Below are 13,608 nucleotides of genomic sequence, written 5' to 3'. Positions count from 1 at the left end.
TATAGTAGGGGGTGCTAGGATGCAGAGTGAGGCCGGCCTGTCGCAGACTGGCCGCTGGACCAAAGCTAACCACCACATCGATCGACATGGCTCCCAAAGGAGGAACCACTAGCAGTGCTGCGATGCTTGCTCGTCTTCTTCCCCTGCTCCTCCTCCTCCTGCTGCTTGCTGCTGCCTCCAACGCTTGTGATTGCGCTGGCAGGCAGCCGCCGATCAGCAGCAGGAGGAGCTTCCCCGAGGGGTTCATCTTCGGGACGGCGTCGGCAGCCTATCAGGTGGTGACTGACAGTTCTCTCTCTCGATCTTAGTCATTCACACGTGCGTCGTCGTTCGATCAGGCAGCAGGGCCATATGATCGATCGTTTTTAATACTAATAAGCTCACTTTCAGCACCACTAGATGGCAAAAGCGGCAAGAAACAGTCGATCAATGTACTGGCCTATCGAGATCGTCGATGATCCAATTGCTGCTCCAAGTAGTAGTAGTCGTTGGTTCTGTTTTGCCATGCCTGATCCTAGCTTACAAGTTGGCCTGATAATGAAATTCATGCATGTGCAGTACGAGGGTGGTGCAATGGAGGGGAGCAGAGGGCCAAGCATCTGGGACACCTTCACTCATCAGCATCCAGGCATGTATATGTACACCACCATTCTATCGTCGAGATTTGTGCTTCTATATATGCTTCGTATATACTTTGTTTGCAACTTATATGTGCTTCATGCTCATTCCGAAAAAGAAGTGCTTCATGCTTCTTCACCATGCTTGCAGGCTTGCAGCTAGGCAAGCCCACTTACAACCGCTTCAAATGCTATATAACATTTGTGCAACCTCTGTTTAAACTTGAAAGGATTGATGAACATACACACCGTTAATAAGACTAGTCTCAGTGGGAGTTTGGTGTTATTTAGAAATAATGCAGAGAGTTTTATCCCCATGAAACTCTCTCTACTCCTATGAAACTCTTATCATCTCTCTTCTTCTTTGATATGATGCCACATCAGCATATTTAATACTCATGAACTTTGATAAAACTCTATTGAGACTGGCCTAATTACACAATATATGCAAGAGACAACCAATGTTATTAAAAGTCACAGCTAGGATGAACGGATCCTAAAGTCTCCCACGCTCTCCGGAATTTATATCTATTTGTCTATACACTTATAAAGCTAAATTGCACTAGCTAATTTATCTCTTTATGCAAAGTGTACATATTATTCTCTACTAAATAACCCATTTGATGTTCTATCTTTTCGTGCAAGGTGTTAATATCATTTTTCACTAAGTGTCCTACTAGATCGAAAAAAAACACTAAGTGTCCTACTAACTTACAACCTTTCATACAAGCTATCCCATGTCATCCCTATTAATTATAAAAAAATAGCCAATATCTCTATCATGTATAATACTTTTAATCTTTAGTCTACTAGTGTACGAGTCATTTACATTCGTTATTTGTTTCATTATCTATTCTGCTATAGTTTAATCAAATATTTGTTTTACTAGAACTGTTACAATAAAATAACATGCAAGTCAAATTAATATATATAAACAGTATATAGAATACTATATAGCAGGATTATATGTATACTAGTTTTCTTAAGAAAATCCCACGGTAAGACCCGGGGTATATATGCTTCTAGTACAGTCTTTATTATGCTCGTACAAAAAATGATAATTTATTATGAGCTAGCTCTATAAATATTAATTACTTTATTTTAATAGAGGAGAAAGAGAAGCTATTATTTGATCAAAAGCTAGTCTCATGCACATACACTCTACAATATCATCTGAGGTTGTTGCGTGAGACTATTATATTATGAATTACGTGCTAAAACTAAAGTTATGTACTATTATAGAGCTAAACCTAGTTGATTTGTCTCTTGATGCAAGGTGTCCACATCATTCCCCACTAAATGATCCACTTGATGTTCTATCTCTTCGTGTGTCTACGTCATTTTAAGTGTTCCACTAACTTGCAATCCTTTCGTGCAAGCTATCACATATCATTCTTGTCCACATTCCCCACTAAATGACACACTAAATGTTCTATTTCTTCGTGCAAGGTGTCCACATCACTTTCCACTAAGTGTCCCACTAACTTGCAATTCTTTCATGCAAGCTAGCTATCCCATGTCATCCTTGTCCATATTCCCCACTAAATGGCCGACAGGATGTTCTATCTCTTCGTGCAAGGTGTTCACATCATTCCTCACTAAGTGTCACACTAACTTGTAATCCTTTCATGCAAATTATTCCATGTCAGCCCTTATTAATTATTAAAAAACGACAACATCATCTTTATCTTGTGTAATACTTATAATTTTTAGATACATTATCTATTTTATTAATGTAATTAAATATTTTATTGGTTTCTCTTCTATTAGCCTACGATTTTTACTAGATCCATTACAACAAGACAACATGCAAATCAAATTCATATAAACAATATATAGAAACCATATAGTAGTGCTATTTATATAATATATTTGTTTTTAAGAAATCCCATGGCATCGCGGGCTATGCTTCTAGTACAGTCTAAGGACACCTCCAACCATAATTATTATGAACTAGCTTTAAACATATCAATTATTTTGTTTTAAAGAGGAGAAAGAAAAGTTATTATTTGATCAAGAGTTAGTCTCATGCAGACACTCTACAACTTCATGTGAGGTTGTTGTGTGAGACTATTAATATTATGACTTATGTGCTAAAATTAAAGTTAATACCATTAAGGAAATTATCTTTTATAGTAACTATATCTCATAGTGTTAAAAGGGTCCTCTAAAGGAAGACGTGTGACTCCAACTTGTGTGTGTATATATATAACATTAATCATAACCTCTCATTGCTCTTTACTAAAGCGTCGCTCCGCGAAAAATTATTTATTCTGCAAAAAACTAGATGTTGGTTAGTGTTTAGCGTAAGCCTGACATAGAAATAAATAGCATTGCGTAGGGTCTGCTACAGCAGGTAAACAAAGATAAGGTTGTTGAAACTTAGTAGCCCCCATTGCACTTAGCGTATACTATTGTGGGCCGCTATTGTTATTATTAGGCCGTTCACTATGCTAATGGTTCAAGTAACAACGTGGATGGTACTGTATCCATGGTAACACAAATGTTGAGAATGGTGATTTGGGTGACGATAAAGAATAATAGGATGATGAATTGTATTATTTTTATAAGAGCTTGACCTTAACTTTGTCTCACCCGTTTCTTCTTTATATTTGCTTATTTATATATGTTTGTTTATGGGTTTTAAACCGTGAAATGTAGTAATTAATTCAAAACTTCTAATTAATTATATTATGCAAATATCATGTTAGTGATCATTTTCAACATTTTGCTATTGAAACTTAGCGCATGCTATAAAATGTGAGTTCGCTATCCGCTAGCCTTGATCTGCACTCCCGATCATGATACTCACATTCGCTTGTCTTATAAGTCGTATTTTTTCTGTCAGCCAACAATGTTTTTTTATGATAAATCAGCGAACAGTATTTTCAGCCATAACTTTTCAGACTAGCGAACATGCTTGTATGACAGTAGTTATGTCGTTACCTTATCTTGCGCTCCATTTTCTCCATAGATTGCTTTTTTTTTTTGCACACGGAATGTATGGACGGAGCAAGTTGTTGAATTATTGATGATCTTGCTTGTGGCTGCCAACAATCTTAATTTGGCATAGCCATCCAGGAAAATAAGCATACCAAACGGGGATAACTTATGGTGTAACCTAACCCCTATTTATTGAATTTCAGTGACAGTAGACAATTAATTGTGATTTAATCATTCTCTGGTTTGGCAGATAAAATTGCTAACAGAAGCAATGGGGATGTGGCAGTGGATTCCTACCATCTCTACAAGGTATGACTCATAATATATTCTTTTCTACAGAATATATAAGTATCCTGTATTTTAATGGAGTATGAAAGAATTTCAATTTTTGTAAAACTCAAGTTGTGCCAAGGCCTTTATTTCTATCAGCATAAGCATAAAACAATCCTTATATGCAAACTAAAAACTACCAAAATAGGCACTCAGTTTTCCAATTATAGATCATTTTAGTTTATCTGAGTCAAACGTTTATAACTTGGATCAGGTTTATAGAAAAATGCACAACCATCTAAAACATAAAAATAGTTTTATTAAAATTCTTCATGAAATATTTTTATAGTGCATTATTTGAACTTGCATAATGTTAATATTAATTTTTTTTCTAAAAATATGAGCAAAATTAGGAATTTTGAGACCTATAATTTGGAATGGATGGAGTGGTACATTTCTGACCCATGATGGACGACTTGCCAAAAATGTAGGAAGATGTGCGCATCATGAAGAGTATGGGAATGGATGCCTACAGGTTTTCAATCTCCTGGAGTAGAATTCTTCCATGTAAGTGTGACCCAATATCCAGATATTTTGCAATTCAGGCCTATTCCAAAGTCCAAGGATATCAATTGCACAATGCCATATGATTTCGTATATCCATCTGAATGTAATGTCAGATGGAAGTCTGAGCGGTGGAGTCAACAGAGAGGGCATCAGATACTACAATAACTTGATCGATGAGCTTCTGTTGAAAGGTGTGCCATATGATTTTGTATATCCTTGTGAAATCTTGAAATTTACTTTCAACTCAATTTGGGTTCTTATTTTTCTCTTTAGTGAAAAAAACATTTATATTTCCTCCTAGATTGGTATAATTTTTATTTAAATACTATGCATACATGCTTGTATATGTGTGCAGGGATACAGCCATTTGTGACCCTTTTTCACTGGGATTCACCTCAGGCGTTGGAAGATAAATATGGAGGATTTCTTAGTCCTAACATTATGTAAGTCATGATATTCTATCCATACAGAATGTAAGAACGAACGACGCGCGTTTCTGCACTAAGGTAATGCTAAACAAATCTATATATCACTGTCAGCAACGACTACAAGGACTATGCTGAGGTTTGCTTTAAAGAATTTGGTGACCGAGTGAAACACTGGATCACGTTCAATGAGCCCTGGAGCTTCTGCTCAGGTGGGTATGCATCTGGCACGTTTGCGCCGGGCCGGTGCTCACCATGGGAGCAGGGCAAGTGCAGCGCTGGGGATTCAGGAACAGAGCCTTACACTGTCTGCCATCATCAGATTCTCGCCCATGCAGAAACAGTCCGATTGTACAAGGAAAAATATAAGGTCAGTGATGAACTCACCCATCCAGTTTCAGCTCATCAATGAACAACAACTCAATTGAAACTATGCAATTTTGAGTTAAGTTAGGAAAGGGATAAGATCGATTGATTCGGTTAGGATATTACTTAGGGGTCAAGTATACATTGCCTCTATAAAAGAGACCATGTATCAGTTAGAGGCAGAAGAAGAAATCCTAAGATAGTCCCCGAAAAAGGGCGGGTATCTGGGGTCTCTCTGTTAATATCAATGAGCGTAGAACGACTCAATTGAGACTATATGCAATTCTGAGTTTCATTCAATTTATCAATGGACGAATGCCGAATGTAGGTGGAGCAAAAAGGAAATATTGGAATAACTCTAGTCTCAAGCTGGTTTGTGCCCTTTTCCCATTCAAAATCAAACGATGATGCAGCGAGGCGTGCCATCGACTTCATGCTTGGATGGTAAATATCATTCTTTGTGCTCCTCACAGAATTTCATTGTTGTCCAAGTCGACAAGAAAATAAAGATCTCACTAGGAATAATTGCCTTGTAGGTTCATGGACCCCCTCACTAGAGGAGAGTACCCGCTAAGCATGAGAGCACTGGTGGGAAACCGCTTGCCACAGTTCACAAAGGAACAGTCCGAGTTGGTCAAGGGCGCATTCGACTTCATTGGACTAAACTATTACACCACAAACTACGCCGATAACCTTCCTCAATCAAACGGCCTCAACGTTAGCTCTAGGACTGATGCCCGTGTTAATCTTACCGGTAAGTACGTCCTGAAGTCAAGGATCAATATTCTACTTCTGTTCATTTATCAGGTTGGTAGAGTATTGCCTCTACTTCTGAAATAGCGCGCTATTTTCTATAGCTCGCTATTTAAAACATTGATGAAGAGTATTGCCTCTACTTCTGAAATGTGTATATGAGGCAAAACTCTGACTCAGGGGGGATCTTTTTTTAATGTACATGCATTTCTACTATAGTTACAGTGTTAACTAACTAATTAACCTCCTGTGGTGATTTATTAGGTTTTCGGAATGGTGTCCCAATTGGTCCTCAGGTAACAACAGGTCACACAAGCAACTTCGATCATTCCCCAACTTATGTGTGGCTAATTAGCTCACGATACATTTCCACGAATGACACATGCATGTGTAGGCTGCATCGATCACCTTGGCTGTTCATATACCCTCGAGGCTTCCGTGAATTGCTGCTTTATGTGAAGGAAAACTATGGCAATCCTACCGTCTATATCACTGAAAATGGTAGCTTCGGTGTTCCTGAATGAGCTAGCTAGCTAGCTAAAAATGAAATAGAGCATCTAAAAATCTGCCATCTGAAACTTCTAGGCGTCGACGAAGCCAACAACAAGAGCCTGTCACTCGAGGAAGCTCTGAAGGACGACACCAGGATAGAGTTTCACCACGCTCACTTTCTTGCCCTGCAAAGTGCCATAAGGTGGGAACTACTACTAATAATACTACGATTCAGGCGACAAATGCGAGTGTTTGAATAGCTACTGCATCTGACTCGCAATGCAACTGATCGCACTGCAGGGACGGGGCCAACGTGAAGGGATACTTCGCGTGGTCGCTGCTGGACAACTTCGAGTGGGCGAGTGGCTACACTGTCCGGTTCGGGATATACTTCGTGGACTACAACGACGGGCTGAAGCGGTACCCCAAGAGTTCTGCGCACTGGTTCACGGAGTTCCTCAAGAAATAGGCCTCACTGCAATGGACAACGATGCTGCTGTGCCGTGGGGTGCGGGCCGGGCAGCAAGATTGTTGTGAGCTATAAATAAACCGGAAACAAATAAGAAGCACGTACGATCATTCATCACATTATTATTGGTGTCGTGTCCGCGACGTGTGATGATTGTGAGTTGTGACATTGTGAGAAACATGCGTCGAGCTTTTCAAATTTTTTTTTATTTAGGGCTTTCAAACATACTTTTTTTTATTTAGAGAGACCTTTTCAAACTTTGTGGTGTGGAGATCTAAGTCTTCAGTCCAGTCCACAGGAGAAGGACTGCATTGTAACCGGGGAGGCCGAGGGTATAGATGGTCTAATGGGCTGTCCGGCCCAGCACAAATGACTCATGGCCAAGGTTCTGGGATTCGGCCCGAAAGGCCCGAATCTCACCGAATTTCGCCCATTTCGGTTGGGCCCGAGATAATACTGAACCGGTCAAAAAAATTCGGCCCAATTTGAATTTCCAACCGAGCAAAACATGCTAATCAGCCCACAAAACATCTCCCATAGTATAAAAAGCAAAGCCCACACTAGAAACCCTAGTTTTTTTGTTTTTCTTTCTCCTCCTCCTCTGCCCAGCGGCGACTGACCAAGCACGAGATCTCCCTGGCCGCTGCATGCTCGTTGCTCTGTCTTTGGTCTTCACCGTCTCCTTTCCAAATCTCCATTGGATCCATCGGATTTCTTGTGCACAAGCCAAGGTTCTGGATGCGCCATGGATGCTCCATTCCTCTCCCTGAAAGTCGTGACCGCACTGGCGCAGCGCCGCAGCCCGTCGATGCCAGTGGCGGCGCTGCCGGCGTAGCTCCTCGGTGCGGAGTCGAGTGTCCCTGCCACCACTGCCGCACCAGTGCCACTTAGCCAATGCATGTTACAATCCAGCACTGTGTGCATCCTCTTCTTGCCCACGACCATGTCTGGCCATTTGTGCCAAATTTCATTCAAATTTGATCAAATTTCATTCAAATATTAAGTGGGAACCGGTCCGAATTTTCCGAATTTCGCCTATTTCGGTGAGCTCCGAAATATTTGCAAAAAAAAATCCCAGAACCTTGCTCATGGCGCCATGGCATGCCTGCGCATGGACAGCATCTACGGCCTAGGCACGACCAAATAAGACGTAGGCCAGTCCATCAGCCGTCGCCAATGGTTACAAACGTGTGCCGCATGCTGGCTTCAGCCAGCGAGCATGCCTCTCCACTGTCGCGCACTAGCCTTCACGGCCACACGCTGCCCCGCCACAGCTCTCTAACAGCCGCGGCCACGTGGCGCTAAAGTCGCAGGAGGAGAGGGAACGGGGAGGAGAGAAAAGCGACAGCTATGGACAACATGAGGCTTTTACATGAGTACCATTAAAAAAGATTGCAATTACACAGATACCATTAAAAGAGTTAGCCGCTCATAAGTACCACTGCTCTCAACTTCTTTACCATAGATGTCATTCCGTCTGTGCGTCGTGTGAATTCCGCCGTTTGGGCGCTCTTACAGGTGGTCCCGGCCATATACATGGATTGTATTGCCCCTGGCCGCAGCGCTCGTCGACCCCTACGCACCGCGGCTTCGGGGCAGGGCGACGCCGTCGTGGCCCTCAAGTGCCTCATCGCGCTCAGAACGCTCTTCGCGCGTGGTGCGTTCATCCTCCACGACCAGCTCCTCGCCGCGCTCGTTAGGCACCCGGCCTCCGGACGCAACCCGCTGGCAGTCCTCGTTCCCGCTTGCCCGATCCTCCTTCATTGCCGCGTCGTGGGTCCGCTTCTCCGCACGGCTCCTCGAGCTCCTCCTCCTGCTCTAGGACACCTCCGCCTCTGCCTCCGCTGCCGAGTAGAGGAATCTTACCATCTTCACTGTGAACTGCTGCAGCGGCCAGCAGGAAGAGGAAGCAGACGAAGGACAACTTCTTCATGTCGCCGCCGCAAGAGAAGCCCGACCCTCGGGAACTTGCAGCCTCTCGCTGTTGGGTTGGGTTCTCCCCTGTCCCTCTCACAACAGGGCAATAAGAAAAGCACCTACTGGCTTTACTGCAACCTCCAATCTAACTGATCCAGCATTCGTCGTCGTGGCTCCGCTTCTCTGCGTGGCTCCTCGAACTCCTCCTCCTTCTCCCTGACGCCTCCGCCGACGCTGCCGAGTACCTCACCACGCTCCCCAACCCGCACCTAAAAATGTCAATCGGGGCCCGCGACCCGCGACCCGATGGGTATTTACTCTATTAGGGTACCAATATGGAGTGAAACCAGTACCCATGGGTACATAAACGGAGCAAACCCTTCACCCATTTGGTACGCGGGTATGGAGACGTTCTAGTAGTCCCCATACCCATTTACCCATGGGTGAAAAATATCCAGCCCAAAACTAAAGAAGCCCACCAGCCACTAGTCCACCGGCAACCCATACACTGAAACCCTATGTAGTGCTAGCAAAGTACTACTCTCTACTACATGATTTGTATGGATCATGAAGTATTATGGTGCTGTGACTAGTGGTTGCAGCAGAAATTATTATGTTGCTATTTGCTAGGTATATGGTGAGGTGGCTATGTGACGATGCTTCTTAATGGCTATGTGACGATGCTTGTGAATTGCTACTACGTGACTGGTGCTTGTGAATTGCTGATGTTTGGCGGGTATGGGTGACCCGCCGGGTCTAATTTACCCACCTGGGTATGGGTCTGGAGAAATTTCTCCACCCATGACTGTATATGGGGATACCCGTGGTGTCATATTGTTATCACGGGTATGGGTCTGGGGAGTTCATACCCGATGGGGATTTACCCATTGCCAACTCTACCCGCACCTCATCACCAAGCTCGCCGCCTTCGTGTCTGTTGCGGACGCCGTCCGGCAGGCCCCGCGGCCTCCGTCCTTGGCGGGTCCACAGAAGCCCAACGCACTCATCTAGGAGGCCGTCCGGCTCGCCGACGAGGACCGCGTCGCGGCGGAGCTGGACATCGCCGCACGCATCCAGGAGATGGCAGAGCACCTCGACACGCTCTCCTTGACCGACGCCGTGGAGCTGGTGTGCGTGCTGCGGCGCGTGGAGGAGGGCGTCGTGTCGGCCCCGCCGGCCCTAGAGTGGAGGAAGTGGGTGGGGCTGGACGAGAGCATCGTGTGCGCGGCTTGGAAGCTCCGCGAGCACACAGATTCTTGGTGCTGTGGAGGACGGTGGAGGAAAGGCTACTCTGCTTGGCGCCCGACGGTCTCCACCACTACGCTGGAGGCCAGGGGCAATACGGTCCACGTATGTGCCCGGGACCGCATGTAAGAGCGCCCAAACAGTGGAATTCATACGGCGTATGGATGGAATGGCATCTGCGGTAAAGAAGTTGAGAGCAGTTGCATTTATGAGCGGACAACTTTTTAATGGCCTCTGTGCAATTGCAATCTTTTCTAATGGCACTCATGTAAAAGCCTCTATGGAGAATGAGAGAAGATAAGGATAAGATAGCTAGAGTTTGGTTTTTCATAGAAATTATATACTCTCCTTTGTCTTAGAATTAAAGACGTTGTAGGCTTGTAGCATTCAAATTATGTAACCAAAAAGCATGATGTTTTAGCAGCTTGATTGCAGTCACAGTAGCCTAGCTAGTGTAGGCGCAGCAGCTAGCCAGTGCGGGCGCAGCAGCCTTTGCCCTCTACACATGTACATCCGCTCGGTACCCACCACTCCATATAGGTCCAATCGACAACCGCTTTTGGTCATGTACTTGATTATAGTATAGGAGTAACCGGCCGGGTTATTTGTTCATTCCTTGGTAATTCCTTCAACTATTAGAACAACTAGTATTTTAGGAAAGAGGGAGTATTTGATGATGGGAGGTATGAGATATCTTGGAGCTAGGTCCGGCTGGCACGCTGTGCTGAGGCGCAACGACCTAAGAGCATAGCCTAGAGTCGAGTCAGTGATGCACGAGCCTGATGGTAGCCATGCCACGCCATGCATGGGCCAAGCCAAAACATTGGGCAGCGGGCCGTGTTAATAGGTTGCGGTCCTTATGGTTAGAGTTCTAAAATGTGACCAGGATAGAGTCCAAGGAACTCAGCTCTTTAATGAATTCGGCATAAAATTTCCATAATTATTGCGATGGTCTTTGTCACGTACGTCAGTGCTCGTGCTCGCTATTCGTGCTTTTACACATGTACATGGAGCATGCTGTTTCACTGTCACTCTTCGCTTTCAGAAACACTCCATGGTCCTTTTTGTCAGCTTATGTCGACTTTTAGACTCTTCAGTTAGTCAAGCAAAAATGCAGGCTATATCCATTTAATCGCGAATGGTCGAGACTGGAATTATGTAATTTCATTATCTAAAAAAACAAAGATGCAAGCTCCACTGCGGTTTTTGTCTATACTAGATACATTGAGAGTGGACTTTTTGGATGCTCTTGTGACCGCAAGGGCTATCTGGACCATTTATCTTGCACCAAGATATATTCATGCGTGGCCATGAGATATATATATGTCGATAAAATCATAGGTAGGCGAGAGAATGCTTCAAGATTTATGAAGCAGAAGAGAAGTAATGGTCTTGAATCTTGATGGGCCATGCGGCCACATGTGCCTAAGGGTATGTTTAGATTTGAAATTTTTTGGCCAAGAGAATAAAATTTTTGTGGAATTGGAACCTGAGAACTAAACGGGGCTAAAAAATTTTGGAGCTAAAATTTTGAGCTGCAACTGTGCACGCACTCCCATAGAAGCTCACCAGTGACAACTGCAACAGCTTGCAGGCCAAGTTGTCATTGGTGGGCTTTCATAGGAGTGCGTGCACAATTGCAGCCCAAAATTTTGGCCCCAAAATTTTTTTTGCCCCGTTTAGTTCTCAGGCTCCAATTCCACAAAAAAATTTCTCTTTGTGCCAAAAAATTTCAAATCTAAACAGGCCCTAAGTGACATGGGTGGGAGCACATGTCAATATTTGTTTAAGTATATGTCAAGTACTTACATGCATTGCATTAATTAGCTGCCAACCTACAAGAAAATTCAACAACCTTCAAGGACATAACAACATGTCAATATTTGTTTAAGTATATGTCAAGTACTTACATGCATAGCATTAATTAGCTGCCAACCTACAAGAAAATTCAAGACATAACAATTTACCTTTACGATTTAGAATAACAACACCCAAGAAAATAGTTGTTTTCTTTAACAGCACTCAAGAAAATAGTTGTTTTTCTTGACTATTTACAATCACACTCAAGGAAGGTGCTTAGAACCCGCCAAGGAAACATTAGCCCTCAAGGAATAATATACTTTTTTGTGAAAAATACTTTTTTTTCTATTCTGGCTATAGATTTCCATGCACCCCGCAGCCCGGCGGCCCGGCACGGGGCACGGTTTTTCGGCCCGGCCCAAGCACGGCACGGCCCGTAGGCAACCGGGCCCGGGCTGGCACGGCACGGCGGCACAGGCCGTGCCTGGGCCGCCTATCGAGCCCGCGGGCGAGCACGGCCCGGCACGGCCTTTTTAAGGAGGCACGGCGACGGCCCGCCCCGCACCCCCCCGCACCCCCGCGCGGCCGCGCCCCGCCCCGCACCCCGCCCCCAGTATAAATTCGATGCGGACGGGGGACGGGTGCCCTAACCCTAATCCCCACCCCACCCCACCCGCAGCGCAGCCGCAGCCGCCGCTCCCTGGCCATTCCCCACTCAGCACTCACCTCGGCACCTCGCCTCGCCTCGCTCCCTCGCCTGCGCCAACATCGTCGACCTCGACTCCGGTGACCTCCATAGGACCGCAGCCGCCTCTCGACGCTCACGATTGGCTGTGCTGGACGTCGGCACGGCGGCCCGTTGCCGTCTTCTTCCACGACTCTGAGAGGTTGAGGGGTACTTATGACTGGTCCTAGTGTTGCTGGTTCTTGAGAATTAGAGTTGGGAGTTGAGAGTGTTTAAGTGAGACTGAGACTCTGAGAGGTTGAGGGGTACTTATGACTGACTGTGAGTTTGTGATGTATCTGTGAACCTTTGAACATTTTCATTATATAAGAGCTGTGCTGCACTCTTTTTCCCTTTCTGGGGTTTCTCACAAGGGTGAGTTTTACCCAGAAAGGTTTTTAATGAGGCAGCATTGCACACAGCTCATTTTCTTTTAACTTGTGTGCTCTTTGTTCTGTGTTTCTGTGTTGTGTTATAATCTTGATGAAATGATGAGTTGATTGAGGCATTTTGAATTACTTGGGCCATGGGCCGGCACGGCACGTTTTTTTTTCGTGCTGCTCGGGCCGAGCACGGCCCGAATTCGGCCCGTGGGCCCGTGCTTGGGCCGAAGGCCAAGCCCGCAGGCTGCTGAGGCACGGCACGGCAGGCACGCGGGCCAATCCGGCACGGCACGCTGCGGGCCGTGCCTAGCCCGGGCCCGTGCCGGGTCGGGCCGTGCTGGCCCGCTGGCCATCTATAATTCTGGCCCTCAAGAAAATCCTTATAGTACTCAAAAGATAATTTAGGAATGTGGTATATATTGAGTAATTCATAAACTGAGACATCTATACTAGTTTCATGACCACGCACATATGCCTAGCCGCAAGTATCTTTTTGGGAATGAGAGAACGTATAGGTTCATGCATGTGTCCCTGTCATGATGCGATCACACGGATACCGATCGAGAGGAAGAGTTAAAATAATGTAGAGCGATGACCATGCGTTAACATATATATATACAGGATTACGGGGTGCAAA

The 13,608-nt window shown here is 44.9% G+C and overlaps 2 pseudogenes; both read left to right on the top strand.

Moving 5' to 3' along the window:
* LOC8073571 lies at positions 1–7,218 on the top strand (annotated as a pseudogene).
* Positions 8,439–12,401, top strand: LOC110436489 (annotated as a pseudogene).

The sequence above is a fragment of the Sorghum bicolor genome, chromosome 6, assembly GCF_000003195.3.
Source record: "Sorghum bicolor cultivar BTx623 chromosome 6, Sorghum_bicolor_NCBIv3, whole genome shotgun sequence".
Lineage (NCBI taxonomy): Eukaryota > Viridiplantae > Streptophyta > Magnoliopsida > Poales > Poaceae > Sorghum > Sorghum bicolor.
Note: the sequence above shows the minus strand (reverse complement) of the source record. Positions and strands in the feature narration are given on the sequence as shown.